Source organism: Oculina patagonica, chromosome 4, assembly GCF_052425735.1.
Source record: "Oculina patagonica isolate OP01 chromosome 4, crgOcupat, whole genome shotgun sequence".
Classification (NCBI taxonomy): domain Eukaryota; kingdom Metazoa; phylum Cnidaria; class Anthozoa; order Scleractinia; family Oculinidae; genus Oculina; species Oculina patagonica.
In genome coordinates this window covers 44,636,695-44,663,356 of record NC_135761.1, presented here as the reverse complement: position 1 = coordinate 44,663,356, position 26,662 = coordinate 44,636,695, and the positions used below count along the sequence as shown (strand labels likewise).

The following is a 26,662-nucleotide window of genomic DNA, read 5'->3' as shown; positions in this document are numbered from 1 at the left end:
TCGTCATAAAAAAGATCTAAAAACATCTTTGGTAACTGAAATGTGTCTTGGCTAATAAAACAGCGTATTATAGATAAATGATGACAGACTGACAGGAGAGGGAAACGTGATCACCTTTGAAAAAGAAAAGAAAGGTCACAGCGAAAAAGGAAGTATTATTGCAAAAAGTTTGCCAGCTCATTTTGTTTCCTTTTGAAAGCAAATTGACAACAAACGAAAAAGAGAATATTTCACTTCCTTGTTTGCGCAAATCAAGAACAATTTCACGAGAAACAAATGCTACAAACACAGGGAAATACGCTGAATTCTGAGACGATCTCGTGTTTGAGTTTGATGTGATATTGAGCCGACGCAGTTTCCTGTGGCTGCAAAGCGTCGTGTTTAGCGCTGTTGTGTTATTTCGTTTGCGAGAGCCGATTATTTTGGTGTCAAAAGTGTAATTTTGATTGCAATTTGCGCATGGAATACACTTACAGACACTTCCTATTGTAGAGAATCTTTTATTTAGGTTCATGCAATTTACAACGTAATTCAATTTTAGTATCCTGATATGATACCATGTTCGGTTTTCTGACTTTTTGAGATGCTCTGGACTAACTGAAAGTCATTTAACATCAGGATCGAATGGTTCTTGATTTTGAAGCAGATGTAGTTTTGGTGATTGTTAATCCATCTGTCGTTTCCTTGGCGAGCAGAAGACGGGAATACATGCTGTGCGAAAACAAAACGTTATAAATCAAAAGCTTCTTTTTTTGCTTCAGGAAATAAACGTTTACGTCCGCAACAACTGTTACGTGCGCGCGCAAGTAAGGAAATATCTTTTAAAATATTAAATTTATAAGATGTTTCCACCAAATTCGTTCCTCATTTGTCAAAACATTAAGACGTGCAATGACGGAGGTATACTGTCTTTTTGGCTGACGACTTCTTTCTCTTGTTTACAGGTAAGTTATGAAAGTTCCAAAGAAAAATGAGATGTAACTTGTTAAGTGGTACAATTCTTGTAGAAATGCTTCTGAAAAAAAAAAAAAAAATGAAGCCACACTCGAAAATAGGTGTAATACCTTATGTGGATCTACGTCTCTTCATTATTTAGGTTTAGTTCCTGTTGGTTTGGAAACGTGATGTTTTAACTTATCCCCTGTTATTGCTAGAGCGTGCTAAACTACCAAACTATAGTTTTCGATCATCAAGTAATTAGACCCGTTAAAGTGATAGTAATGTCGCTTCGGTTGTCTCCTGGAGGGGGGGGGGGGGGGGGCACTCTCTATATTGGCCTATACGGGGAGGCTCCGCCCGAAAGGGGTACCTTTTTCAACCTTTTCACAAGCTAAGGTATATAAAAGGGTAGGGATACCGCTCATTTAGGTATTTAGAAAGGCCTTCAATTAAAATTTTCGAACAGATGCACCTTATGGAGGTATCATTTAAATTTATCAAGCGCTACATAAAAATGGCATCAAGACATAGGCATTTGTCCTGTCTTTTCGGTATATGAAAGGGGTACCTTTTTTCAGTAAAATGTATACGAAAGGGGTGCCTTTTCTGTGAAAATGGTATATAAAAGGGTAAGGGGTTGGACTTCGGGGCGGAGCCTCCCCGTACAAAACGCTTTTGAGTAGCTCCCCGTATTTAACCACCTGGATTTAAGCTTCGCCGAGATCTTTGATTGGTCCAAGAAGAAATAATGTTTTTGGGGTGAACGAGAAAAATCATCTTATGAGTTATATTAGTATTGAAGAACAGATGTTTCCAAAAACATGTTTTACAAAGGGGTATTAAAGGCAATTGACCTTAGTGATCAGTTTTTGAGAGTAATCACGCGTATCGTATAATCGTATGGCAAATGTCAAGCTAAAAGATAACGCAATCTTTGAGCAAGAAAAGTAAATAAATTGTGTATATTTTTAGCACAGAAGAAGCTAACCCTTAACTACCCTGGTTTAAGCATCTCTCCCTCTACCTTCATCTCAGATCTCAGGTCCAAATGCTCCATGTTAAAAGCCCGACACCCCATCCCCCCCCCCTCAAAAAAAAAAGAAAAGAAAAACACGTCCAAAATGTACTGACTTCGAGCTGAGACGGAGTTTTATCTTTTATTTAAAACGAAGGTGCCTTACTTTGGAGAAAATAATGCAAAGCACTTCAGAGAGCAAAAACCCAAGAGATGGAGCAAGTGCACTGTCAATCATGTTCTTTTGGTGGATAAATGACGTGATAAAACTAGGAAATGAGAGACCACTGACCGAGAAGGATTTGTTTCCTCTTCTTAAAGATTACAAGGCGGAAGTGCTTGTCGACAAAGCGGAAAAATTTTGGCTGGAAGAATTGAAAAGGAGTCGGTTGCATATCAAGAATCCACGTTTATGGAAAGCAATGGCTCGACTTATTCCTTGGAAATCAGGCCTGGTGATGCTAATTCTGCAAACCATTCGCTCTCTGAGCTTTGTCTTCCTGCCAGTATGTCTTTGGCTTATGTTGAAAACGTTAAACAATGATTCAAATTTAGACATGAAGTTTGTGTTTATTTTAGTTGCAATTTTAGGATCTGCAAGCGTGTTATAAGCTTTATCAACACACCGCTATGACTATCTTACTGAGCAGTGGGGGTTGAAGTTAAAAGTGGCGTTAATAGGACTCGTGTACAAGAAGGTAAACTTGCGTTATGATTAACCAAAGAGTAAATTAAAGGGCGCAAACTTGGGAATTCAGGCCATTAAGTTTGTTATCCTTCCCCATTCCCCCACCTTACCGAGAACTTTATTCTGGAAGCCTGATCAGTGCATGGGATTTATCATTTCAAGGGAAAATTAAACATACACTTAATTAATCTCAGGGGATCGAAGGATAGTGTAGAATGCCATGGGGCTGATCAGCTGACAGTTTATCTTTTACGAATATTTGCCTTATGATCATCATATGAAAGTAACGTTGATACACTCCACGTTTTACCTAGGGCGCACGGTCAGGTGCTACCCACCCCTATCCCCTTCACAAGAATAATTAATTAATTGATATAAGTTAATTAATTGACTATTGTAAATGTAAATGTAAAAACTTATTTAAACACGGGAAACCATCAGTTACAAAAGCTCAAGTATTAAAGAAACTAAAACTAAAACTGCTTTACATGATTGCCGTGTGGGAATCCGATACGTCAGCTACCTTCTTGATAATTTTCTTAAAATTATTAACTGATGCGGCATTTTTAAGACATTTGAGCATGTTATTCCAAAGCATAGCGCCGCTGTAAGAAAAGCTTCGTTTTAAATAGTTGGTATTTGGTTTGGGTAGCGTCAGCTTTCCCTCAGAGTCTCTCAAGTTATAAACAGAGTGACGCTGAGAGAAAAGGTTTTGTAGGTAATCTGGGGTAAGTCCAATTAATGGTTTTATACATTATTAAGGCTTTCTGTTTCTTTCTTCGAGAAAATAGCCTCTCACAGTCGAGTGTGGATAGGAGGTGGTTTGAACTCGTATCAAAAGGTGATTTTGTTATAATTCTGGCTGCACGGTTCTGTAATTTTGGGGCTTGTCACTCAAGTAACCACTCAAACAGTCCCAAACGGGGCTGCAATAATCGAAATGTGGCATAATTAAAGCGTTATAAATTTGAATTGCAGTTCCTTTCGATATAAAGGGGCGCACTCGTTTAAGGGCGCCTATAGCCGAGGAAACTTTTTTGCAAATCTCGTCAACGTGTTTACACCAAGAAAGATGAGCATCAATGGTAAGACCCACAGATTTGGTATGATCAACTCTCTCGATAATTTGGTCATCAATTCTGATTTCTATGTCGTCACATTGAACAGATAGTCTTTGCCTTGATCCAATTATCATTAACTCTGTTTTGGCGACATTTAAGCTGAGCTTGTTAGCTTTCAGCCAACAACTAAGGCTATTTAATTCAGGGGCTAAAGCCAGCTTAAGCTCAGTTAACGTCTTAGCAGATAACGTAAGATTGGTGTCATCGGCAAACATTCTTGGTACAGCGTTCTGCAGGGAGTTTGGAAGATCGTTAATGTAAATTAAAAATGACAATGGACCTAATATGCTGCCCTGGGGCACGCCGCAACTTAAGATACGGGCAGTTGATAGATTGCCATTGACACCACATCTTTGGGTTCGGCCACTTAAGTACGATGAGAACCACTTTTTGGCTGCCTGATCGACACCCAAGTATGACATCTTACGCAGGATAATCTCATGATCAATGGTGTCAAATGCCTTAGTAAGGTCAATAAAGACAACGCCATTTAGAAGGCCATTGTCGACGTTTACTGACCAAGCATCTGTTGCCTCAAGCAAAGCCGTGAGCGTACTATGTAGGGAACGGAACCCGGATTGGCAACCCAATAACAATTTATTGTCATCTAGATAATTGTAAAGTTGATTGTAAACAATTTTTTCAAAAACTTTCGAAACTACTGGGATTACAGATATTGGCCTATAATTGTTAGGATCCGATTTTAAGCCCTTTTTGAAAAGTGGAGTTACTTTGGCCGCTTTCCAATCATTTGGATATATCCCCGTGAGGATGGACTTTGAAAAAATGGAAGTAAGAAAAGGCGCGACGATACTAGCAACCATTTTTAACAATTTACTCGGAATCCTATCAAGACCCGTGGCTTTCTTTTCATCAATTTTCGACAAAAGGTTAAAAACAGTATTTACACTCGGAATTTGCAGAATAAACGAACTATCAGTGGGCTCCAAGTAAGACTCGGGATTTACATCGACAACAGGAATATCTTGTGCCAATACTTGCGCAACATTTGAGAAATGTTCGTTAATAGTTTCAGCTATTTCCATCGGGTTACTAACTATTCTGTTATCAGCTTTGATCTCCAAAATATTAGCCGACTTACCACTGTTACGCGAAGTTAGCTCGTTGATAACTTTCCATGTTTTGCGCGAATTACCTTTGTTGGCTTCCAGGTTGTCAGAAACAAAGCGTTTCTTTGCGAGCTTAATTGCGTTATTTGCCAGGTTTCTAGCACCCTTAAATTGATCCCATGTAGCCGTGTTATTGGAGGCGATTGCCTTCTTTTTAAGGAAATCTCGTTTTCTGATAAGACACAATAATTCTCTGGTAATCCATGGAGATCGCTTTTTACGAATTCTTTTCAATTTGAGTGGTGCGTGTGTATCAACGCAATCAAGGAACATTTCTTTCCATACACGCCACATATCATTTGGATCGGAATATAAATCAACATTGGCCCATGGGAATTGATTGAGATCACTTAAGAATTTTTCTCTGTTAAAATGTTTAAATTGTCGCGTTTAGATCACGCGAGGGCCGTTACGATAGAATTGAGTCTTACGTGTCAAGAAAACAAGAGAATGATTACTTATGCCAAGGTGAATGACACCCGAATTAGTAACCTTCTCCAGAGTATTTGTTATACATAAATCAATTAACGATTTGGATACCGGGATAACACGTGTTGGTTCAGTGATTAACTGACTAAGACCATATATATCGAAAATATTCGTCAGATAGGGAGAATTATGTGCATTTGCTTCAGGCAACAAATTGCAATTAATATCACCGAGTAAATATAACTCCTTATTTTCAGCGTCAATTTTGGCTATAACTTTCTCAAATTCGCTAAATAGATTTGGTGGAGAACTTGGGGGTCGATACCAAGTACCGACCAGAAATGGTGTACTCCGTGGCTTACTGATTTCGACAAAAAGACATTCCAAGTGCTCATTATTTAGGTCATGACGTAATCGATAATTCAAATTAGTGCGTAAATATGTACATACACCACCTCCGTTCCTTCCGTTAACTTTACGATCATTTCTGACTATTTCAAAGCCAGGTATATAAACTTCATCGTCATGTACTGTAGAGTCTAATTTTGACTCGTTGATTTGCAAAATATCGACTTTTGAAGAGGACATAAAAATTCTAAGTTCATCGATATGAGATAATAGACTATTAATGTTGAGGGACGCAATAACTAAACCTCTACCAAAGATTGTGGGACAGTTGGACTTACCGCAGACATTACCCTTATGGGCATCAGCTGAGTCGGATTCCCAAACGGCAATAACCTAGTTTACAAGTAAATGATTTATAAAGTTACGAGCAAGACGCGAGGTTCCACTTTTGTTCAAATGGAGTCCACTGCGGTTTAAATGGCTGGTCGCCGAAATGTTTGAATTGTCAATAAAACCCCAATTCTTTTGCAAGCAGTGTTCCTTAAGAACTTTGTTTACTTCGGGTACTTTGCAGGCCAGAGCTTCATCGTCGGATCTGTTGATGAGACTGGATATGGTAATCATAGCTGAAGATTCGGAGCTGACTGATTCAGCTAGGTCAATCAATTCAACTGCACATTCGCGAGGAGTATTGGAGGATCGTAAACTATTAGTTCCCACATGGACAATTATCTCGTCCGGGTTTCTGCGTAGAAGTGGCTTGATATGGTCTTTCATGTCTTGCGTTGTGCATCCCGGAAAGGTGGCAATCTTAACTTGTGAATTCTTAGATATTTTGTGACCTTGTAGGTATTTAAGAGTCGAATCTCCTGCTATAACAACTTTCTTCTTACGGTTGGACTGTAAGTGGTTGTACTGATTTGTCGAATTGACTGAGCCAGTATTATGCGATCTGATCTCAGAGGACGATGAAGATGTTCTGTGTTCTTCGACATTGTTATTTCCTTTTCGATTGCTTGCATTTCTTTGGATTTGTTCATCATCTCGGAGATGCTCAAATCTGTTTCGAGTTTGGATTACGTTGGCGGGCGTTGTTTCCTGGCTGTGATTTGCATTTGCACTTCTCGGTTGCGGCTTTTCTACAGACCAACAATCTCTGGATTTTTGTTGATTGTTGTCAACTTCGCCTTTTTCTCGCATAATTATCGCTAGAGCTAACTTTAATGAATCGTTTTCTTGCTCAAGGGACAAAGCTCGGCTTTCAAAGAACAAACATTTTTCTTCCAAGTCCTTGATTGCATTGTCTTTGTTAGATATAGTGGATAATAACTTCTCACACCTCTTTTTGTAATCAAGGAGCTCGACGCCTAAAGCATTCTCATCTTGTTTTTGAATGTTTTCCTTCGACAGAAGCTTTGTGTTTACTTCAACTTGTTTCTGAAGGATCAATAAATCGAGTTTTAATCCTTCAATGTCAGAAATAATTTCTGAAGTTGATTGCATTTGAGTACCATTTAGTGGACACTCGCCATCAGTTGATGATTGTTGAATATGTTGGCCACTGTCGGTCTCCTGCAAAAGAGTTGATGATTGAAGTGCTTGTTCACTAGAGCTCAGAGAATTGGCTTCTTGCATTTCGGTGGTCTCTCCCGGCTTCTTGTGAACTAACCCTATTCAGACCGAAGGGGGTTTTTGAGGCCCGCGCTGACTTTGAACGCTTATTACTTTTTCTGAGTTTATCTAAAATTTATCTGGGAATAACTTGGTAGGATGGGATGTTGTATCAGGAACTTGACATCACCATGGCAACGGCATTTTGAAAGGCAGGTTTTCCCAAATTTGTAATTTTCGTGTTTCTTTTAATGAAAATTAACTTGAATGCAATTAATTTTTACCTTTATACGGTTTTTAAGCACAATTGCAATGTTATTCATTTTGTGTACTTTGCAGTAATTTTGGGTGGTTTTCTGGCAATTTTGAAACATTTTGAAATCGAAGATGGCGGATCCAAGATGGCGGCTGTTTTGACATCATGATGTAATTGTCACGTGACGTGACGTCATCATCTTATGTGACGTATACCAAAAGAAAGATGTTTGGACATAAGTTTCATTGTGATTCCTTAAATATTTTTGTAGTTGCATTTGGGGGGGGGGGGGGGGGCAGAAAAGGTCCAAAACAGCCCGGTCTGAATAGGGTTAAAGCTTACACCATGGCGGGTAAGGCATCGTTTACACGTAAGCGGTTATTAAACAACACGGTTTCAGGACCTCGAAACCGCAACGAAAACGACACGGTTTCGAAGTGTTTACACAAAACATATCCTACCGTTTTCCAAGAGTTTTCGAGGGTGATTGTATAGAGCAAGCGCTGCACTCTGTGCGATCCAGTCAATTTGTGGCAAAACACTTGACCGTTTTCAAATCGATGCAGTTTTGCCGTTTACACGACCAATAAAACCGTATAGTTTTGAAAACGCTCCACTTTTGAGAGCGTTTTCAAAACGATCCGGTTTCAGTTGTGTCTCGATCGGCGCCGTGTAAACGAAAGGCGTAACCGCATCGAAAACGATGCGGTTACAAATGAAACCGCGTCTGTGTAAACAGTGCCTACGTCATTCAGAGCCTTAGTGGCTTAGCGGAAGACAACCTTAACAAACCATTTCAAAAGTACATTTTGCATCAAAAGCAACACTAAGTAGATCCCTTCTAAAGGTACCCCAAATAAATACTAAAAAAAAGAGCTAAGCTTATTCTACAAAGTCATTCTTAACCTTCATAGCAAAAAGAATGATTGGAATGATGACGCCATTTCGAACTATCAGGACTGAAACCAAACCCAGCCTGCTGTAAAAGTACTACCATTTTCCCGGTTTTTTTTAAAAATGAAAGATTATAACTAAATACTTATTGCCTTGGATTTCTTTTCAAATACGATCAGGCAACATGCCACTGCGTTAAATAAACGCAGGTTTTTTCATCTCGTATACATGTTGTACGGGCCCAGATATTCCATCGAACACAAAACTCTACAGATGACTCGAGGTACATTCAGCGTCTTTATTCTTTGAAACTCTTATCGCCGACCGATCCGAACTAACATCAAATACAACTGACAAACAACGCGCGAAAACGAAAAATACATGCACAAATTACATAGCAACAAACAAAAGAACAGAATATAAATCAGAAATGTTCGAGTGCTTTCTAAAGTCTCTTGGGACGCCTAATCGGCCTTCCATAACGCGATCGGGCTTGAACATCCTCCCCCACCAATGACGGACGGTCATTCACATCTCTTTGAACATCAACTGGGGTTCGTACGTCGTTCTGAACATCATCATTGTTCTCTTCTCTTCCAATAGGAGTAGTCACTGAAGAATTCCTTTCACTGAAGACACTGTCTCTGTGCGCCTCTAACAATTGCAGTCTTTGCACAGGTCTGTTGATCATTCCTTTTTCCGTCAAGACTTTGACAGTGCGAACTTTCCCATCCTTCCCAGGAAAGGTTTCAGCAACTTTTCCGAGTTTCCATTTCCCTCTGGAAACGTTATCTTCTGAGACCAAAACGACATCCTTTTCCTTGAGAGGGATTTCTTCCTTTGTCCACTTTTGTCGGACCGTGAGGCTTGGAAGATATTCTTTTAACCAACGAGACCAAAAGTGATTTTGAAGTCGCTGTTGGTACCGGTAACGCTCTGATAGGGACACTTCTGCTTTCTTGGGTAGGTTGTCAGGTGGACTTTGTAAATCTCTTCCAATGGCTAACAAAGCCAGTGTAACAACTCTTCCATCCCTTATGTCATCACCGATGTACGTCAAAGGTCGAGAGTTGATTAAAGCTTCTATATCTGTCAGGACAGTCATCATCTCTGTGTAATTGAGAAAAGCTTTCCCCAACACTTTTCTTAAAGGTTCTTTGAGTTGTCGACAAACTCTTTCCCAATGACCTCCACGATGACTGGCTCTTTCCGTTATAAACTTCCAACGTACTCCTTCGTTGGCCAGTTTCTCTTCCACGACGTTTGGGTCTATTTTCGTTGTCTTCATTCTTTGAGTCGACGCTTTGAAAACCTTTGCTGCTTTATGGAAAGTGGTCTGATCGTCCGAATGAATAACCTTTGCCATCCCTCGACGATTAACCATGAGGCGAAAGGCTTGCAAGAAATCCTCGGTCGTCATGCTGTTCAACAATTCCAAATGGACTGCACGGGTATCTTCACAAATGAAAATACATATGTAGGCTTTGGACGTAGTTGTTCCAGAGTTTCCTTTGACCTTGAGATACAGTGGTCCTGTGAAGTCCAGACCAATGTTGGTGAATGGTGGTGCTATCTGCACTCTTTCGGCTGGAAGGGGTGCCATTTTCTGTTGAACTGGCTCAGTCTTCCAACGTTTACACGTTAGGCACTTTCTCAAGACTCTCTTAACCTCTCGTCTTCCCTGTGTGAGCCAGAAACGTTGACGAAGAACGGCTAAGGTTGTCTCTGGACCAGCGTGACTTGCCTTGACATGAACGTGAAGGATTAACTTCTCTATAACTGGATCATTATGTGGTATAATGATTTGATGCTTAGTTTCTTCTGGAATCTGTGCAAATTGTAGACGTCCACCAACCACAAGCAACTTCTTGGATTCATCAAATTGTGGATCTAGCTTAACAATGCAGCTCTTCTGAGACACTTTCCCTTTACTACACAGTTCCTCAATTTCTGGGAGAAAGACAACTCTTTGTCTGTTTCGTAGCCACGTGAATTCTGATTCCTTTATTTCATCAACGGACAGCTTCCCTTTCTTTGGTTTACCACGTAAACGTGACCACTTCAGGATCCATGCAGTTATTCGTACTAAGCGCTGCCAGGTTTCATATCTTGATGCGAGTGAAGGAGTGCTTTCTTGAACTGTTGTCAGACAAACAATGTCACTTGTGTTAATTGTTTCTTTCCTTGCTTCAATTAAACACTCGTCTGGAACTGCTGTATTAATTTCACACGCAGGCCATTGACTGCCAGGTTGTTGTAACCAGTGTGGACCATTCCACCAAAGCTTGCTGTCTTTCAGTTTAGATGCAGAAATTCCTCTTGTGACCAGGTCTGCAGTATTCTGATTTCCTGGGCAAAATCTCCACTGGCTTGGTGCGACTCTTTGCTGAATCTCTTGAATTCTAACTAGAACTTGGCTTCTTGATCCACGCAAGTGCAATTTGACTATCCGACCAAGCATACACTGCGTCTACCGCAATTCGGAGTGCTTGTATGACGTAACTTAGTAATTTTGCAGTGATGAACGCCGCAAGAAGCTCGAGTCTTGGCAGAGTGACCCGTTTCACCGGTGCTACCCTGGACTTGGCCATAACTAGGTTGGATACTCTGTTGCCATCTCCGTCCTCAGCACAAACGTAGACAGCTGCTCCATAAGCCCTTTCGCTGGCGTCGCCAAATCCATGGAGTTCAACTTTGTCAACTGAAGACAAATTCCGTAGCAACCACCTTGGAATTTTGATTTGATCAACGTTCGACAATTCATGTTTCCAGATCTCCCAAGACTCAGCGATGTCTGCGTCTAGTGACTAATCCCAATCTAGACCTCGAGTCCAAAGTTCGTGAAACAACAACTTCGGTATCATCAAAAATGGGGTCAGCAAACCCATTGGATCGAAGACTCTCGAGTACAGGCTAATCAAGCTTCTCTTTGTCTGAGGATCTTCTTCTGTCAAGATGCTGGAACCATTTGTAAACATTAACACGTCATCTTGTGTATTCCATGAAGTTCCCAGCGCTTTTAATGAATCTGACATATTCTCGGGCTCAGTGGTCGGCACAAGTGTTGGCGCTCTTTCATGAAGTGGTGTGGTTTCCATAACCTTCTGGGAATTTGAAGCCCATTTCGTTAATTGAAATCCCCCTTTCGATAGGAGATCACAAAGTTCATCCTTCAATTGTAGTGCACTGTCATCGTCCGGGGCACCAGAAAGCACGTCGTCCACGTACATATTCTCATTCACTTCCTTAGCTGCCACTGGGTACTCTTTTTCGTATTCTTTCGCGTGCTTTTGTACTGTAGCAATGGAAAGAAATGGAGAAGGTGTATCTCCAAATGTATCTGTCAAATACAACACGACACTTTGTAGTGGCTCTTTCTTCTCGGAATACTCCATGATGAGGGATGTATCGTATCTTGTCTGCTTTGTTATCTTCTTCGTCTATTGCTCGGGTATGGCCATCATCAATGTATTGTTTCACTGCCTCACAATACATTCTCGTCTTCACTGGATTCTTTACTAGACTTCTTTCGATGGAGACAAGTCTTTGATAAGCTTGCTCGTAATTGTCAACGAGGTGTGGGTGATCTCTCTTCCACGGAAGACCAACTTCATTTCGCTCGCCATCGAACCGACAGGTATTGTTGAACTGGTCAACTGCATCCTTCTCCTCGGCCGTTGTTTCGCCTCTCTGCTGGTCTACAATTCCGATGGCGTCCAGCTCCCAGAAACGTTTAAGTTGATCATGCGCATTGTACGTCTTCGTCACGGTTAGCATGGCTGTCGTCTCTTCACTCTTCTTAGATCCTGGGACAGGACCACTCAGAAGCCAGCCCAGTCTGGATTTTGTTGCGATTGGAGTTCCTGGTCGTCCTTTTTTAATGCTTCCTTGTACTAATTTGTAATACTGGTCAGCACCAACCAGGAGGTCCACAGTAGCAGCTTTCCTTGGGAAATTGTCAGCGAGCTTCAGATTTCGCAGATGATTACATCTTGTTAAATCAACGTCTACAGCTGCGAGAGGACCACATACATTGTTTATAGTCCAGGCATCAATAGAAATCATTTGACCATCATTCGAATCGAGGGGTGTCAGCTTAAACGTCACGCGATTCATTCGTTTGTGTTGCTCTTGATCTCCCAGGACTTCATGTTTGTTGGAGATCCATGTCTTCTCATGTTCAAGTTGTCAGCAACAGCTGTTCTTAAAAAGGTCTCTTGCGAACCACTGTCCAGTAAAATGCGCACGGAACATTCCTTTCCTTCATAAATCATTCTTGCACAAGCAGTTGGCAGTAAATTCTGCTTGCACGTGGAAACAAATCCAGACAAAGTTTGAGTCTCCTCGTCATTCGGTTTCGTCTGGTCTGCACTGTGTAGCAACTGATGATGTTTTTTTTGCCACACCCATCAACAGGGCATCGCGGGGCCTTACATGTTCGTGCATTGTGAGCGATGCTTCCAGGCTGTAAGCAGTTGAAGCAAGTCGGTGCTCCTTTCCTTTTCATTAGCATCTCCCATCTCTCATCAGTTGTCTTGGTAAGGGCTACTGGGCACTTCGATGTCTCGTGATTTTTTCCACAGAACCCACATTTCATTCTCTTACTCTCAGATGCACCCATCAGTGACTGTGCTGACATATTCTCTTCGTCTTTGCCTCTTCTGCCTCTGTCATACCTCCGCTTGTGTTTTGGCAGTGAACCTGTCGTGTCATCGGGAGCTTCTTTACTAAGGACGTGATCCTCCAAAAATTGAAAGAATTTCTTTATGTTAATCTCTTTGTCTTCCTCCTCAGTTTCGTACTTGGTGAGCTCCAACTCCCATTTCTCCTTAAGCTCACGTGGCAACTTAGTATCGAAGATCGGCAGCAACACCATAGACAGACTAGGGTTATCATCAGGCTTAAGACCAAGTGACTCCAAACTTCTCATCCTGTTTTGCAATGTGTCGTACAGATCTCGTAACGATTTTCCATCAGCATTCTCAGGGACATCCAGAACCAAAATAGACTTGAAGAGTTCGTTTGCAAGTAAACGTTTCCGTCCAAAACGATTTTTCAGGTCTTGAAAGGCTTTAGAGTAGTTGTCATTCGTAACTGAATATCCTTCAATACACTTGAACGCTCTGCCAGAAAGACATGACCGCAGATGAGTAAACTTCTGTACATTGCTTAATTTCCTGTGTGAATCAACTGAAGCAATGAACGCATCATGAAACGCTGGCCATTCCAACACATTCCCTGAAAACTTTGGCAGTTGTAACAGTGGTAACTTGACTCCCGTAACGTGCTCAGTAAAATCACTCGCTGCAGTAAATTGTGAAATGACTCCATTTTTCGCAATAAAATCGTCTGCCCTTCCGGAGATCCGTAATATTTGCGAATGAAAGTCATCCCACTCACTGAGAACTTCTTCCGTCAATTTCTCGTCTTCAACACTCGCTAAAACTTCCTCCACTGAGTGTATACAGTCCGATTCGTACTCATTCAACTTCTTCAATTGACGCTCAATTCTCGCGGGTGCGGCTTCTGCATCCATTAATTTCTCCAACTCGTTGCACACACATTTCGCATTTTTCTCCAGGAAGTGTAATCTTCTTTTGACCGCGGTAATTTTCAAGCCATGAACAGGTCGATCCTGATCCGTTTCTACTCTTGTGTCGTCGGATGGCTTATCGAAGGACCGCATCATCTTCTCAGTAGAATCCTTGATAGCTTCCGTTAACGACTCCCGAAACTTTGAAAGCGATTCTTCCACATATGCACCCATTTTGTTAACAGAAAATTCAACTTGATCAATCCTCTGATCTGACTTACGAAGTTGTTCGGTGATAAATGAAATTGACTCGTCTAACTTCAATTCGACGTCAGTCATGATTTCCGCAACGGGCGCTTCTTTCTCGCTCTCGTGTGTTGATCTTTTCCTTGGCGTCGGCACACGCTTAGGAGTTCCGTTTTCCAATGTTAATTTTCCTTTAAAGTAGTCGAGCAATCGTTCTTTCAGACTTGCTTTAGTTCCATCTTGCGACAGTCCGAACGTGAAGCAAAATGTCTTCAAATCCTCGATGGTCAACTTGTTGACTAATTCTTTCGCCTCATTTAAATTCTTGGGAATTAGTAACGCGTCTTCTGCATTTTCCATGCTCGATTCGGCCGTAACTTTACTAATACGAACCTCGCTCTGCTACCAAAATGTACGGGCCCAGATATTCCATCGAACACAAAACTCTACAGATGACTCGAGGTACATTCAGCGTCTTTATTCTTTGAAACTCTTATCGCCGACCGATCCGAACTAACATCAAATACAACTGACAAACAACGCGCGAAAACGAAAAATACATGCACAAATTACATAGCAACAAACAAAAGAACAGAATATAAATCAGAAATGTTCGAGTGCTTTCTAAAGTCTCTTGGGACGCCTAATCGGCCTTCCATAACGCGATCGGGCTTGAACACATGTCATGTAAGTCTTTGATTAGTTTGTTTTCTATACACAAGACTCTTCGCTTTCTATTTTGGCTTGTGCTCAAACTCGTACAAGGAATGAATTTAATTTTATGAGAGAACAGTTTCTCTATTCTTCACCAACAAGTACGATAAATAAATGTGGTAGATTCACAGTTTAAGTGGCTGAAGGAACAAATTTTCTTTCTGACTTTAGGTTCTCACTCTCAATCGTTATAGCTTGGAAGCTACGATGTCTCGAAACACTATAAACCTTGTCTCGAATGACGCACAGAAAATTGAGAAGTCATTGAACCAGCTTGGTATGGTGTTATTTGCGCCGTTGGAACTCGTTATCAGCTTGGTGATCCTGTGGTACTTGATTGGCCCAGAGGTTCTGGTTGGTGCTGCCTTCTTTTTCGTTTTAGCCGCCTTTCAAATATTAATGGCAAGAAAAGCTGCAATGCTTACAGCGAAAGCGGCCGCTGTCACGGATAAACGGCTTGTGACGATGAATGAAATCATCGCTGGAATACGAGCTGTAAAGATGTATGCTTGGGAGTCTAATTTTAAAGACGTCGTGAACGACCTTCGCAGGTAAAAATGAATCAGCAATATTGTAATAAACAAATTGGACACAGTAACTGTTTCTACTGCCCGTGTGTTGACAACAATATAGTACACTAGTTATGAACTTTTTTCTCGTGAAATGAACAACAATTTTTTTTCTAGGTGCAACTGCTATTGTAGCACTAACTCATGACATAGGTAATGAACGTTTATTCGTTTGTCTCACGATAGAATCGCTTTGAGATGTTGATCGCGACGTTTCGACTGCAATGGCGATGAGGTCGATTGTTTACGTGTCGCTATTTACGCCCGTTGGTTCGCTGTGATTGGTGCATTTCGATCCTCATTATTATTCCGACTAACAAATGATGTTCCCTCAGAGGTCCGCTTTGTAGTTGAACGGCTGTTGTGTTTTCTGATCGTAGGTATCCATGCTTCAGGAATTTCTATTCTGCTGTCTCTATTGATGTTATTAGGATGAAGTGTTATTTGGATAGCCTCTTTGACCCTGCGTGTGTATAGGTGAGGGTCACGATCGATAAACTTGACTTGCTTCCATAAAGGAAAATGCCCCGTTTCGTTTGCATGCTCCGAAACTGCGGAGGTTTGTGTATGAACAAGTCGTATGTCTCTGTCGTGTTCTTTGATCCTGTCTTGCATCGCTCTCCCTGTTTCACCTATATATACTTTGCCGCATTCACATGGAATTTTGTAAACTACACCGTCTTGTTTACCTGGTTCTAGGGCGTCTTTCGGTCGCACTAAGTGAGACCGAAGAGTGGTGTCAGATTTAAAAACGGTGCGAACGCCTTGTTGTTGTAGGCAGCGGCGAAGAACCTCTGATACACCTTTAATGTAGGATAAAACCGCAGTAGATTAAAATTCCTGCGTGGGTTCGTTGTTGGCTGTTGATCTTGTGGTCTTAGTGAGTTTTCGTATGAACGAAGACGGATATCCGTTAGAAACAAGTACCGACGATAAATGTTTCTTTTCTTCAGAGATAACTGATGGTTTTGTTATGAGGTGTTTGGCTCGGTCATATAGACACTTAATAATACCACGCTTCACTGACATGGATACCTACGATCAGAAAACACAACAGCCGTTCAACTACAAAGCGGACCTCTGAGGGAACATCATCTGTTAGTCGGAATAATAATGAGGACCGAAATGCACCAATCACAGCGAACCAATGTGCGTAAATAGCGACACGTAAACAATCGACCTCATCGCCTGATGAAGACTAGCAGTATTGCAGTCGAAACGTCGCGATCAACATCTCAAAGCGATTCTATCGTGAGACAAACGAATAAACGTTCATTACCTATCTTACACCACGATGAACAATATTCACATCTTTAATGACATTGAACTCATGACATGTATTCTGTTTGTATCAACCATTTTACAGAAAGGAGATGGCAATCATTCCCTTAAAAGGCATTATTCTTTCCATGGTGTGTGTTTTGTTCTTCACGACACTTCCCATTGCTGCTCTGATTTCAGTAACAATAAAGGAAATCAATTATCATCATTCACTATATTTACACTTCTTCTAAGCTTAATGACGATAAGAACTACATTTTGCTACAATTTGAGCATGTCTATGCAAATGATCGCAGATGCTAAAGTAGCACTTGGCAGAACACAGACCTTTCTTGAAGAAAAAGCATCAAAGTCTGAAGAAATCGAGCTTCCAGAAGAGCACAACCCAGATCAACTTTTGACCGACAGAAACGTTGTGGTCCAATGCAAAGGTACAAAGGCAGTAAATATGCCTGTCCGCTTCACTAATTGCAGCAAAAGAGACGACTTCACTGACGAAACTTCTCCACCATGTACTTCCACCGCAGCTCCCACAGTGACCCCAGTTATTTCTTCTGGCTTATTTCCTGAAGTTTCAGTGGAGACACCGGTAGATCAGGTAACTAACAGATTGCTAACTAGTCCTCACTTAAGAAATTCAAGCTCGAAAGAGCCTTACATCTTGATTTCTGAAGTGTCTTGTTCTTGGAGTCAAGATTACCTCACAAATAGCTTGAGGGGCATAACTTTAAATGCTTCCAGGGGTGACATGCTGGCAATAACAGGTGAAGCTGGAAGTGGAAAATCCTCTCTTCTTGCAGCTATCCTTGGAGAGTTACCCCTACAGAAAGGAACGATAATGCATCACGGGAAAGTGGCCTATGTTCCTCAAATACCCTGGATATTTTCCGGTACTGTAAGGGATAACATTTTGTTTGGTTTGCCTTACAACGAGGGAAAGTTTAAATGTGTGGCTCACATCTGTGGTTTGACAAAAGACTTGCAGGATTTGACGAATGGCGACCTCACGGAAATCGGACAGCGTGGAGCGACTCTGAGTGGAGGTCAAAAAGCACGTGTGGGTTTAGCTCGTGCAGTGTTTTCAGACGCTGATATTTATCTACTTGATGATCCACTGAGTGCAGTCGACACTAAGGTAGGAAGGAAACTTTTCAAGAGTTGCATACTAGACTATTTATCGGGTCGCATTCGTTTGCTTGTTACCCACCAATTGCAATATTTGAAAGACGTAGATCACATTGTTGTGATGAGAAACGGTTCAATCATTCTTTAGGGAGGCTATAAGGAGCTTACAGATAACAGTGTGTTTTCGGATGGCTTGGAATTATCTCGGATCTTTCAGGATGAAACACAGTGCGCTAACAGTGTAAGTCTTAACCAATTCAAGGAGGTCAAGGCCACACACGTTTCAAATGTGAAAGAAGAAGAAACTAGCCACAAGTCTCTACCGGTACTTCAACAAACGTGCGACATGCCCAAGACTGACAGTCAGGTCGCTTGTTGCCGGAAAGAAGAAGAAGAGGAAGCTAAGACGGCTGGAACTGTTACCTGGAGAGTCTACTGGGATTATTTCAAAGAGGGATTGCCTGTCCCTTGGATAATGCTCCTTGTATGTTCAATGATATCGGCACAAGGTAAAACGACCTAAACTATTATTTTTTGCTCAACAGTGTAGTCGTGTCATAAAACGCTCAAATTTTTTTTTTAAAAGCGTTCGGCATGGTACATTTCACTTTCCAAGCTTCTCTGTCAACAAAATTAACAAGCAACTATATGTCTTCGTGTAACACGTTAAATGGAAATTAGTTTTTGGTTGAAGAAAGGCTTTTGTTATGAAAATATGTTTTTCTGAGGTTCTTTTTTATCCCAAAAGCAAACGGTGAAAAATGTTTCAGAAAAGGTACCAGGGCAGTGCTAAAACTTGACTTGATTGGTAAAAAAAAATTAACAAACAGCCCCTCATGATCGCGCATTATATATTACTTCGCAATATGTAGTCCATGGGCCAAGACCCCAAAAATGGATTTTCGTAGCACCCCCCTTAATACCTAGTGAAATTGGTATCACCCTCGTCGTCGTCATTAACATCGTCATCTCCATCTTTAAAGTCTGTTACACTGTTCATGCAATTTCCAGAGCAAGTACAAGCATCTGTGCAAGGCAAGCCTTCACCGACACATGAACATCGCCTCGTTTGGCGAATGCCGCGGCACCCACAGCAAACTAATTCCATCACAGCCTGTGGAGCTGGCGCCAGGTCTGTCCAAACGATCTCAAGGCGTCCTTCCTTCAGTTTTCATCCATGGCTTACCGGTTCTTGCTCAATTCTTGGCTGTAAGGCTTTGTTACAGAGAAAAACTTGGTAGTTGGCTCGCTTAGGGTGGTATCGGAGGGCAGCGCTTGTTGGCGGGAGTTGGTGAGACTGCACGTTTTTGCCCTTGCAAAACATTTTGTCACGGAAGTCATTGACCAGCTTGCACACTGTCACTCATGCATGACTTGGCTGTCTCTTACCATTTTAAACGCTCTTTTCTTGCCCTTGCCTGCAACTGAACTCATAGCATCACAACCGGCCTGTTAACGCATGCAAACTAGGGAGGACTCAGCATACCCTGGGACCCAGCTTCTCGCACAGTCGGGAAACGCTTATCAAATGTGATCTACTTCTTTTTCCACTTATCAAGATCAGTTCGGCAGAAATGGCTGATTGGTGGTGACATGCCACCACTTCAACATCTGTATCCAGGGAGACTATAGCGACCCTTTGATGTTGATAGTCATAACTGCCAATTCGGAGAGTCTCTCTGGTATCATCCTCACTGTTTGAAGCATTGCCATTGCGTCGATAATGACTGCTGGTGTTTGAGCTGGCATGCCCTGAAGACTCTCTACCCCAACCTCTAGAAGTTTGCCACTTTGTTGGTTTTCACTAGCGCGCCAGTGACCATGGAAGTTAGCCCAGCTCGTGGACTGGCAACTGTCGGAGATCCATTTGCCTGTTTTGACCAATAACGAGTAATCTAGCAGAAAGATTTCTTTTCTGTTCTTATAATGACAGCACTTCCTCCCTTTGACACGGTTGTCTTCCTTTGAACGTCACGGAACGTACCAAGCTTCAACTTGGAGAGTGTCTCAAAGAAACCTACAGAATCACTCAGCAGTCTGTCCTCACAAACGCTGTCAGAGTTTCTGTTTCTTTCTATTTGGCGGTAAGTAAATCTAACTTTTTGGTTTCAGTCGCTACACAACCAGAACTAAGACTGGCGAGTTCCCCTGATGGTTCAAATGGATCCGTCCAATTGCCGACAACCTCCATTACTTTCCTTACATCTTTATCGCTTTTCATCCGAGACTTCCCAGCTTCCTTGTGAAGACGATCTTCTTCTTTCTTGCCTGTCATCCTACGACACTTGCCAAAAAAGGGCACGAGAATGCGCAGTTAAGATCTATCGCTGAACCGCATTCTTTTTGAGACTGAAGCCAACGATGCCACCTTTTGTTTTCGTACTTCTGTTTAAAGTCTGTTCTATGGTCTGGTCAACGAAAAGTTGAGCAAATCCATGTTTAGTGTTCCTCTGGACGCCAAAGTCTCCATTCTGGTAGGTAACCAGCATAATTCACATGGTCGTAGGCGAAATACCATGGCAGCATTTCCCTGTTGCACTCAAGATGGAGGGGCCAGTTGCCTTCTCTGGTTGCTCTGATAAATGCCAGCAGCAACGAGATCATTTCAAAGAACGATCTCCAGAACTTTTTTAAGGGAACCATTGTCTTCTTCACTATATAACTTAAAAAGATCAAGAATCTTGATGAAGTCTGCCATCGTGAGAAGCTATTAAATTTCTCAGCGGAAATGTCTTTTCTAATATCCACTATGGCATTAGTGAGTTTTAAGTAGTTGGTTACGTTGGGTGACCGTTGTTCTGAAGCCACGACTTGAATCCTCTCCACTGTAACCGCTGTAGTGCTTCAAATAAGTAATTGCCCTATTACATGTTGCAAATTGTGGTTATAAGACAAACTACTACACTAGAAACTGATTAAAAGATAATTGGAGACTATTTCGCGAAAAAGAGGCAATTTCTTACCTTCTGCTGATTCAGCAAATTTCCAAGATGGCGGACCCTGCCATGTGGTTGCTAAGTGCATGACGGGACAGGGGCTCGAAATGCATTGTGGTACAAACAAGGCAAGGCGATAAAAAGGGGAAAACACAAAAACAATTGATTTTTTCGTGATAATTGGGTTGTAAACATAAGACAACGACATTTGTAATCAAGAAAATAGCAGGAATGGGTTTATTTACGGTTTCCATGGCAACGGGTGGAAAGCAACACACATAAAAAGTGTGAAATGTGGCAAAATACTAATTTTAAATATGTTTGTAAAAAACTTTATCAACTTTGGGCGCGTATTTTGCGATTTGTATTAGAGATTTGACATCACTTGTACTTACAAAGCAAAACTTATCTCCACTCTCCCCCCGTAAAAAGCATGTCATATCTCCCTTATGCACCACTTACCGTCCTGGTAACAACTGGATTGAGAAAATTCAGACCTTCAGCTTTAATTTGATACCAATTTCACTAGGTATTAAGGGGGTGCTACGAAAACCTATTTTTAGGGCCCTTTTGAAATTTGGCTCATGGACTAATGAATCGTTTTGTTAAGTAAAACGGCAGGTATCTCAGGCATTACAATAACACTTAGAGATTTTATTAAATAATGCAAAGTACCATTCAATTTTATTTTAAAAATGTGACCACGTTATTTAATAATCGACTAATAACAGTTGTATTTAGCTTGTCTTCTAGCTCCGAATTGGTGGTTGGCTAGAATTGCAGAGATGTCACATGACCAACAAAAAACACCAGTCACCCAAGTCATTCACGCCTGTCTGGTGGCGGTGTCCATTGTTGTCATGGCAGCATCGTGTTTCCTATTTTATTATCTTCTTCTGAAAGCGGCCCAAAACCTTCACAAAAAAATGACAATTACAACTCTTCACGCTCCTGTCTTGTTTTTTGACACAACTCCAGCTGGGCGTATCCTGAATCGGTTTTCCAAAGATGTTGGCTGTATGGATGACGTACTGCCATCGTCATTTTTACAAGCTGTTGTAATTTGTCTATCTTCCCTCTTCGCCATGTTGGTTCCAGCGGCAACAAACTACTGGATTTTCTTGGCTCTTCTTCCAGTTATTGCAATATTAGTTTACTATGCACGCTATTACCTAAAGTCTTCCAGAGAACTGAAAAGAATCGAGGCGATCAGATTCAGTCCTGTGTACTCACACATCACGCAAACTTTAGATGGTCTTGAAATAGTTCACACGTCAAACATGAAAGGGATGCTCCTGGACAGACTTCAGAGGTTAGTGTCGATTTTGTTTTAAGGAAATGAATTCAACGCTTAACCAATGCTTTATATTTGTAACAACAACAGCAACAACAACAACAAAAACAACCGGCACCACCAAATTTCTATTTCTATGTATAACAGTTTAAAGTAATATCTAAATTTTAAGTAAATTTTAGACACGGCCTCCATGAAAAGCAGACTTTTCTTTTGTTATTTTGAATTTGTTGTTATTAAATTTTTGTAGTTAGTTAGATAGGTAGATAGTCCAGTAACTTAATTGACTGATGGAAAAACCGTGTATAAATAAAGTTATCTTATCTTATCTTATCTTATCTTAACGTATTCTCGATATTGCACTGGAACTATCATGCAGCAGAGCCTGATACGGGGGGGGGGGGGGGGGATATCACTGAAAAAAGCTCCACTGTGGTTGCCTTGGTAGCTCAGTGGTTAAAGCATCTTCCATGAGGTCGGGGTGTCGTGGGTTCGAATCCCACTCAGGGCATTTGATTTTTCCGACATTGGTTCTGTTAACGCTATTCAGACCGGGGGGGGGGGGGGGGAGGGGCTTTTGAGGCCCGCGCTGACTTTGAACTTTTATTACTTTTTTAAGATTTAACCAAATGCTGCCAAACTTTATGAGTTTTCCTAAAATTTATCTGGCAACAATTTGGTAGGGTTGGATGATGTGTCAGGAACTTGACATCACCATGGCAACGGCATTTTGACAGGCATGTTTTCCCAAATTTGTAATTTTGCGTGTTTCTGTTAATAAAAATCAACTTAAATGGAATTATTTTTACATTTTTACGGGTTTAAAGCACATTTTTATTTATTTTGAGTATTTTGCAGTGATTTTGGGTGGTTTTCTGGCATTTTGGAAAAATTTTGAAATACAAGATGGCGGATCCAAGATGGCGGCTGTTTTGACATCATGACGAAATTGTCACGTGATGTGACGTCACCATCTTACGTGACGTATACCAAAAGAAAGAGTTTCGGACATACAATACATCCTATAAGTTTCATGGTGATTGCTTAAATATTCTGGAAGTTACATAGGGGGGGGGCTTCCGAAGCCCCCCCTCCCGGTCTGAGAAGGTCCAAAAAAGCCCGGTCTGAATAGGGTTAATATATAGATAGGCATATTAGAGTTTTCCTCTTTGATGATGAACATTTGTTCGAAATATACGTACCTGATTTTTTCGACATCTGTTCTGTTAATATATAGATAGGCATGTACAATTAAAGTTTAAAACATAACAATGTAAAATATGTCCTTTCATTATGTATTCCAAGGAAACAAGACGAGAACTCACAAGCATTTTTTATGGTGGTGTCTTGTACTCGTTGGTTGAGTATTCGCCTGGATCTTCTTTCTAGTGTGTTCGTTACGATTGTGGCAGTGGCTCTTATGCTGATTACAAATAATCCTGGTGAGTATTTGCAAGCGAAGTTTGACTATGCATGTACAGGCTAAAGCAATATCGTTGTAGTTCCTCAATTCACAGCAACAGAAAGTTTCTAACTACATTTAGCGATTTGCTTAGGCCTTTATTAGATACTGCAGTGAGAGTAACCTTTACCCTGAGTCCTTTAATTTTTAGTAAACTATGATGAAAAGATAGTCGTAAACTGTTTGAGTCCATATGCTGCAAAAGACGACTCTGAAGCAAATTTCCGTCACATCTTCAGCGATTGGTAACGATTGCCTATGTTAAGTAAGCTAGTATTCAAGAAAGCCGTCTTCATGGTTTGTAAAACACTTAAAATATATTGTCAGTGAAAGTGTGACATTTTAACCATTGAAATCACAGTGGAATTCGGGAGAATGATCACAGCAGCAACTCCTATATTTAACAAGGTTAGGTCATGAAACGGAGACAGTAGTGTGGGGAAAAATGAAAGCGCTAGAGAGCCTATAATATTTCTCCATTGATCTTTTTTTCCCCAAAACCTCGTATGAAAGACAAAGTTAACATGCAAGTGACCGTTAAGCATTTTTATTACCTCTTCGTTCTCCTCAGCCTTAGCCGGACTTGCTCTTACCTACGCACTGCAAACATTGGATGCCACTCAGTATGGCGTGCGGGTGGCCGCAGAGGTGGAAAACATGATGACGTCGGTCGAACGCCTGATGACCTACGCAAAAATAAATTCCGAACCCGGCTACGGCACGAAGACCCCTCCTCCAAGGTCTTGGCCAAATAAAGGAAGCTTAGCCATACAAGATCTCTCTTTGGTATACTTTGAGGGAGGACCGCGTGTTTTGAAGAACATCAATTTTTTGTTCCGCTAAGGAGAAAGTGGGAGTTGTGGGTCGCACCGGCGCTGGCAAGTCATCTCTGGTATCCGCCTTGTTTCGTATGCCAGAACCTTCAGGAAAGGTTGGTGAATATAGCATTAACTAAACTTAAACCTGGTAATAACGCATTTACAATTCAGGCAAAAAAGGCAAAACGCTTCATAAGTCCGATGAATAAAGTTAGCTCCGACTTTTGTTTCTGAAGATATTTTGAGTGAATAGCTCACCGTCGGTGATATTATTCGTCCGCCCATCCCATAGATCTAAGGCAAGCCTAAAAACGAGCTCGCCAGTTATTATTTTTACTGGACTTTGTAATGATTTTTCCATTCTGATTGATGAGCAGCCAAAATATTAAAAGGACGGTGGCCCAGAGGTACAAGCCGGCTGAATATCTTACGGCACATCAAAATATGTTCAAACAAAATAAACTCACAGCAATAAAAAGTAAACTCATAGCAAAACAATATCAACTCACAGAAAAGTGAATCAATTGAAGGCTAAGGAAAATTAACTCACGGCAGAGGAAATTGCGCGAGGTATATTTCGGAAGAAAATTTTGTCTCGCTTGCTCTCACCGAGCTTCATTCAGCTCACACAGTGAACGGCACGCAACAAATGTTGCCGTCTTTTCATACTATCACTTCATTAAGAAGCCCACTGAAACGTACACACCATCCAGTTGCAATTGATTTATATTGAAAGAAAATTTTTGAAATAAGTCAAATGCCGGTTTTAGAGTTAAACAAAATGTCACTCTTCATACGTTCGGACAATCATGTGACAGTCAACATTTTTCAGCTCGATAAAAATTAATTTTCTTAGATATGGAGCTTCGCTATAAAGCTTTTCAGGTTAGTATCCTTTTTATGCCACCATCTTACGAGCGAAAATCTTATAACACCACCTAGTTAATACTTGAAAGGGAGACTTTAAAAGGGACTTTGATAAATAGGTAATCAAAATGGGCCCTTGTAGCATCAAGGTTCAATTTTACTTGCGTTTTTAAGTTTATAAAACCCTGGATATGCGTGTGAAAGTAACCCTAAATTGTTTCCAAGTACATTCGATAACCTATACTTAACAACTTATAAACAGTTTTGTGTAAGTCAGAAGGAGTGGAAACCAAGTCTCTCGTCCGGTTAGGAACAAATCATGCAAAACCTAGAGTCAACACCGACCCTTACTTTTCAGGTGACAATTGATGGTGTTAATATTGCTTCCCTTGATCTCCAAGAAGCCCGAAAGTCCATAGCCGTTATAACGCAAGACCCGGTGCTATTCGGAGGTACCTTGAAAAAGAACTTAGACCCATTTTCACAACATACAGAGCAGGACCTTTGGAGAGCTCTGGAGGAAGTTCAGTTGAAGACTCTTGTGGAAGGTCTACCAGGACAGTTAGAATTCAAACTAAAAGAGTCGGGAACAAACTTAAGCGTTGGCGAGCGGCAGTTGCTATGTCTGGCTCGTGCGTTGTTCCAGAAGAGCAAGATCATCATCATGGATGAGGCCACTGCTAATGTGGATTTTAAGACTGATCGTCTGATCCAGGACGTCATTCGTCATAAGTTTAAAGATTCCACAGTGCTGACCATTGCGCATCGACTGAACACCATCATGGATTATGATAAGGTGCTGGTTCTTGATGGCGGACGAGTGGCGGAGTTTGACAAACCTGAGGTGTTGATAAGAAAAGGTGGACTGTTTGCTGAAATGGTGAGAAGCCAGAAGCAAAGTATTGTGAAACAATGACAAGGGCATAACACCCCAAATAGGGAATGACTTTTCCTTTAGAATAATTGTTTCTTGGAAACAACTTTAATGAGTCGCCAAGCACTGAAATAATTCTGGAATATTTGCTATAAAAGATTACGTTTGTAGGGCTGAGCAGGTTTTAACGTGAGCCACTTTGGTAAAAGCCATCAGAAAAGGAACACGTCAATTATTCCTATATTTATCCTGCGTTCATGTCAATATTTACGAGCGAAGCTATAAAGACGGACTAGCATCCCATCCAGAGGAGAGTGGTAATACTGCTAGTCGCTAAATGGTACGGAAACCGGGATAAGCTCCGGCCTGATTGGTCTCTAGGCCCAGACGCAGAATTGTGCATGAGTATTTTGACAAAAAAATACAAAAGAAAGCAAAACAGTGTCTTTTCATAATATTCATCACGGAACATTTTGGTTCGTTTTTTTCTCACGCGGTAGTATGCTCTATCT

The 26,662-nt window shown here is 41.1% G+C and overlaps 1 pseudogene across 1 annotated transcript; it reads left to right on the top strand.

Annotated features, from left to right (window-relative positions):
- The first annotated feature begins 525 nt into the window (after positions 1 to 525).
- On the top strand, positions 526 to 26,662 carry LOC144652493 (ATP-binding cassette sub-family C member 4-like; annotated as a pseudogene). The gene is made up of 8 exons (XR_013570556.1): positions 526 to 944; positions 2,112 to 2,652; positions 15,096 to 15,475; positions 16,860 to 18,408; positions 21,577 to 22,147; positions 23,435 to 23,571; positions 24,163 to 24,522; positions 25,635 to 26,662. The product of XR_013570556.1 is annotated as an ATP-binding cassette sub-family C member 4-like (transcript).